Source organism: Haemaphysalis longicornis, unplaced genomic scaffold (genome assembly GCF_048455015.1).
Source record: "Haemaphysalis longicornis isolate Haplotype H1 unplaced genomic scaffold, Haemaphysalis longicornis Haplotype H1 scaffold_5, whole genome shotgun sequence".
NCBI classification, from domain to species: domain Eukaryota; kingdom Metazoa; phylum Arthropoda; class Arachnida; order Ixodida; family Ixodidae; genus Haemaphysalis; species Haemaphysalis longicornis.
In genome coordinates, this window is record NW_027526385.1 from 36,351,963 (window position 1) to 36,357,790 (window position 5,828).

At 45.8% G+C, this 5,828-nt stretch overlaps 1 long non-coding RNA gene across 1 annotated transcript; it reads left to right on the plus strand.

Moving 5' to 3' along the window:
• Window positions 1–263: 263 nt before the first annotated feature.
• Window positions 264–3,168, plus strand: LOC144139157 (uncharacterized). The gene is made up of 3 exons (XR_013316080.1): window positions 264–327; window positions 1,917–2,017; window positions 2,943–3,168. It is a non-coding gene; the product is annotated as an uncharacterized LOC144139157 (long non-coding RNA).
• The last annotated feature ends 2,660 nt before the right edge of the window (window positions 3,169–5,828 follow it).

Consider the following 5,828-nt stretch of genomic DNA (forward strand, 5'->3'; position numbering starts at 1 on the left):
TATCACTGTGAATATTAGCACTACTGAAACCATGGTGTAGGCTAACTAAAGGACATGTCTGTGCGAAACGCGCCGAAAAGGAGGTCTTGCTCTCATTGGCCCACCTAACCTGCGTGGTTCTCTCCTGGGGTTCTCGAACTTGTAGGTGTTTCGGTTACTGCTCTTAATAATACCACCGTCAATGAGTCATCGCCTCAGAATACACAACCTTCATTCTTGTCCACGCTGCGCAAAAGTGCTGACAAAAGAATTCCTTTGTCACAGGTCCAGCGCTGGTGATGCCGCCAACAACGTTACAAGGAACTTGTCCACCATCTAGTTTCATAGGTAACGAAAATGTTTCTGGCTACGTAGAATTTGAAGAACACTGCTACTGAAACTTCCGTTTTTTGCTTGCCTAAATAGGTGTCTCGTGAGTTTTAAAGTTAAAAGATAATCACAGGCCATCTCCCCTAACATTAAACTACGGGAGGAGTGAAGCATGCAGTGTATACGTCTATTCAAACATTGTAAGTCTCTCTCTTGCCACACGGCGCGCGCTGATTTTGAGACGTAGAAGCGCCGGTGGGAGGTGCACTCGTTCGCTTACTGAGGCGACGGTGCTGTCTCTTGCGTTAAACCGGATTAAAGCAAATAAATGAGGGACAGACAGGCCGCAAGTTTGCTTTGTGTCACAGGCCGCAGCAAGATAAGAAGTATGCGAAGAAGTAGCGCGAGGCGTTTGAAAACGCGTGTTCCGGTGTGTTCTATTGGTTCGCGTTTTTTGCCCATGGAGAGGAAACGCTCTAGCGCGAGACCTTGTGACAATACGTTCCGGTGTGTTTTTTTTTTTTTAATACGGGTGGCGTTCTAGCACGGGGAGCTAGAAAACGAGTGTTCCGGTGTTTCAACAGCGTGACTACATGAGAGTATGACATCAGACGATGGCGACAAAGGAGATGACGATATGAGACGCCGACGCCAGATCCCCTAATCTGCATCGTTTCAAATAGCGCTCCTATTAAAATTAAATTTACGACCAGCAATACATAGATCAAGCGATATGAAGTTGGTGGCACAAGTTTACTCGAATGTTATTTCTAAAGGCCCAGTAAATTTACCCCACTTTGCAGTATCATTTCAATATCACGAACTAAATTTGTAGCCATGATCCAAGCAGTCGATTTGTGCTTTCATAATATGTGGGAACACAGCGCTTAGATTTCGTTTGGAAGCCACTCATGCCGCTGAATGTCGCCACATCCAGGACGCGTTAAAAAGGTAAAGCAGGTTTTTCCAAAATATAACTTTGTTTACCACTACGTACTCTAGGTATAGAATCAACCCTATTTGAAGGAAACTAAGCAAAATAATGTACCGCTCTTTCGAAAAGACAACAATCAGGAACCGCCAAGATTTACGAAATTAAGTCCACAACCAAACAAAGCAACTCAGACGCAAGTTGTGTAATTACGTAAAGGTTCCTGTGTACTGTGTAAAGTACGATATAGACAGTGTGCTCTTAATGCGAACACCTTTTTTATCGGGGCGGTTTACCGCACTTCGATTGTACGCCCTAGTGCTTTACTGATACTGGCATTCCTTGGCTTCCCCAAGCCATAGAATGCATGGCTGGGGAAATGCTTCCCCCAGAATGCCTTTCCCCAGAAAGTTGGCTCTCCGGCCGCCTAGTTTGGCTTGATTTTGATGACATCAGTGAAAGTGCAAGCTTCGATTTAAAAATTTGAAGCTGCATTGGCGGGAAAGTTTTGTGCTTCAAGGCACTTGAGCCTAGCGATAATTTTAGCTGCGTGAACCGCAGTGTTGGCAGTGCTCATTTCTTGGGTTCCAGCCAGCATTCATTCGGGGTGGGGGGGGGAAGGACGTCGTAAGCGGCCGACTATTATTTTTGTCCCTGTTGCTCTTTCTCTTTTTAGAGGAGGCCCAACACTGCGACGACAAGTTTAAATGGACCAAGGATGAAAATTCTTCGACCTGTGTCACTCGCAATTTCCTCATCATGTGGAAACACATTTTGGTAAGTAACACTTATAAAACCATTTCGCGTTAAGAACATTGCCAGAAATCTCAGACAACGTCCCACTTGTGCACTGCGGTGAGGTGAAACGTCAAAAAGAAGTGCTGGCATCAGGTTTCATCATTTCCACCAGAGAACACTAATACTCGCAAGAGAAGTCTAACTACGTAGGAAAAAATTACCGCAAAGTATCTTACATCGTGCACCGAATTCAAAAGCGTTCCCTGATAAGCAGCAGAGGTCGCTATATTTCGTTTTGTACCCCTATCACACGGGCACTTTCAATGGCGAATAAGACGATCCGGATCGACCTTAACCCGGATGGGTGCTGCCACGCGCGAGTTTCAATCGCGATTGAGACCTATCCCGCTCGAGCTCAATCCTTGGAACCCAAGAGCGGCGGAGGATTGTAAGCGCAATCAGATACAAGCGGTTGTTCAATCATTCACGCCGAGTAATGGAACAGAAGGGGACAACTTCAACTAACACCTCAAATTGTAGCAAGTTACTGTACCTACATAAACGTGCGTTAAGGTTTATATAGTTACGTATACCTACAACTGCGCAGAGTTATGGGCGACGGCCGCGAAATACATTTCTGGCGCCCTCTGGCGCAACTGAGTGCAACCGGCAGAACTTCACAATCGGGATTGAAAGTGCCGCCTGGCAAATATATTAATTATATTTCGTGTATGTGCGAAAGCGATGTGGCAGCACCTCGTAGCGGCGACGTGCCAATCACCCGTAAACATCATCAAATCTAGGTTGTAAATCAATGTACTTGCTGCAAAGGGGTTTAGCAAGATGACGAGACTCGCATAAATAAATTACCTAATCCTTCTTTTATTGGGAGCGAAAACGTTGTGGGGATCAAAGTCCCCGTTCTGATTGATTGCCACCCTGACACTCCTGTATGTATCTCTAGGAGTCGCAGGACATCGAAACGGTGAAGTTCTCGCTTGCATCTCTCGTTGATGACATCACATCACCGACAGACGTGCGAAAATTGCCCACCTTTCTGAAAGAACTCCTTCCAAGGATTCTCATACTCTTTCGGGACGTAGACAATACTCGGAAGTCTAAACTCGGAAGAAGCTTTCCCGAAACTGTCGCCGAGCTGGTCAGCAGGGTCATGCTGAAGACACACGCATGGAACGGCATCCCACAGGTGGGCACATCCTTGGGACTGAATCCTGGGGGCCCGTTTTTTACAAGAATCGCAGTTGTGCCACCTATTTTCGAATTTTCGAAACACCGCGAAAAAAGCCATCTAGGCTTTCTGCCACCACGATGTGGCCAAACTATATTCGCCTTAATAACTATATAGCACCCAAACAACGTCTACTTCTTCAATATAAGAGAAGGGGAGCTTCTTTTTATTCAATACGTATTCAAGCAGCAGAAAATGTATTGTAGCAATACCAAGTGCTGTATGATGCATATTGTTGTTAAACGTAATCACTGTTTTGTCAAGTTTACGTAGTGCAGAGTGAGTGAAAACGTGCATACAGTGAAATTGTCTTGAAAATTTCGGCGTTGTACGTCAGTCGATGCTGTCGCTGGTATTTTTTCGGAGCGACCGTTTTGCTAGGCACTACAACTTTGTATAACCTTGACTCTGCCTTTATGGCAAATGTTCACATGTCGAGTGTTCTGAACTGTTTTTGATGCAGGAGGAGCGACGTGACACGTCCGACGAATTGGACAACATAGTCCAGGAATTTTCTTCGGAACTCGCTCGTCTAGTCGCAAGGGCCAGAAATGTGGTCTCGAACGCGTATCACAGTGAGCGATGACTATACCTCCGGCTGTTGAAGGCTTGCCCGGGGAAACAGAAGGACTTCAAGGAAGTGCCTTCAAGGCCGATTGTACCCGTTTTCGTGACGATTATAAACCCTTTCTCGCGGCCATATTCTCCTGCACAAAAGCCTTTGGTTTCTATTCTCACACATCTTTTCGTAGACCTCTAGTAGGCAATACAATTTTTTAGAAGCAAAACGTAAACGCTTTAATTGGGCATTCTACATTTGAAACAATTTTCGCAAACAGACGCGGCAGCGGAGAATGGGGTACATATTTAGACATGGTGGAGTGCATAAATTTTGTTAGTAAGGATACTAGGGAGGATACTGCACCTGGTAATCCATATCGTCATATGGTTTTATGGGAAGACCCCCTATTGTAGCTTGGGCTTGGCATTCCAAGTGGATTCTTCTGTGGTTTTGGGGATTTGCTTTCTTCACTATGCATTAACCCATCTATGAGCTAGGAGGAAGCCGAAATCCTCCCTGTTCTGTGATAGCCGTGTTCGGTGAAACGGCAGGCAGTGCGTAATCGTTCCTGACGCTGGTCCTGCCGCAGCCGAAGGACGTATGACTGAGCGGGTCATATGCCACCGCAAAAGATGTAACTGACAATAAAAAAGAAACAAAACGTACTGCAACGAAGACAAGATACGACACATAGGCACCTGTATCTGTCCTATCTTGTCTTAGTCCACGACTGCTTAACCACACGTTTTCTTTTATCTTCAAATATGAACCAACTTGCCCAGCAACAAGTTTTTTTAAACTACAGCTGACGGTCGGTGAACCGGTTAACCACGAAGACGACGCTTTCATAGGCACACTCAAGAAGCTTTCCAATCAATTCGAACAACCTATTGCATGAAATAATGCTACAATGAATAACATTATAGTCTCTATGCGTTCCCCCAAAATATTGACATTGTTGTTATCTACCGGCTTGTCCTGCAGAGTAGTAAGCTGAGATGATTAAGGCCAATTGAAGGCCAATTGTTTCAAGCTTTCGATCTTATCCCGCTGGGAACGGTAATCTCCCAATCAACGACCACTCAACGCCCTTGACGTATATTCTCTGGTAAACTGACTGAAGCTTCATGAACTTGTCTCTTGCAAGCCTTGATTCCGTTTTCATGATACGCGTATAGTTTAAATGGGTGCAGACGCCCACAGCCGTTGCCTTTTTCTCACGCTGGCCGCCCTGCGAAAGAAACATGGAGGCAGAATCCGTTCGTTTACGGCATGTTAACTGTGCCGTGTATAATAAGGCGATGTTGAGGAGAAAGCCTACACAGGAACACGAAGTGGGTACAGTTGATGTCACCCTGCCTCTAATGTTGACCTTTCAGGGCTTCGTTCCTTGCGTCCTACGTCGGTTCCGGCAGTGCAGACAGCCCAAAGCATTATACAAAGAAAAGCCACCAGAAAGCTTTTGTTTTTATAATGGTGCCCGCGCCCGCGCAGGAATATTTTCGCAAGCGTGATGTGTGGTCGCGGTCTGTTGCCATTTGCGCTTCACAGCTGAGTTGAGAATTTTACGTTCTAGTGCGAGTTATGGCCGTTGTATTCCTCGTCTAGAGGAGGAGGAATAAACATTTTATTGAGCAGTCAATGTTGTTGGCTTGACGGCCAGTTGTTGGCTTGACGACCTCCTTATTCCAGGAAGCCCTGGCTCTTGGCGGCCTGTCTCGCCTGGTCGAGCCGATGTTGTTGGGAATCCAGGTTGTAGCTGGTCAACCGACCCTCTCACTGCTAGAATTTGGATTTGGGGCAAGGGATGGTGGGTGGCGGCACTCCCATACTATGTGACAGAGAGTGCATGACTCTATGGAGAACTTACAGGTGTATGTGTACAATGACGTATGCATTGAGTGTAGTAAAGTACCATGTAAAAAGGTGTTATTTTTTAGCTGTCTGTAGATGACCATGTCTTCGCGAGACTTGTTGATATTTTTCTTCGTTCCAGTTTCTTTGTCCAAAGTGGTAGTGGGCCAGGATGTTACTGTACT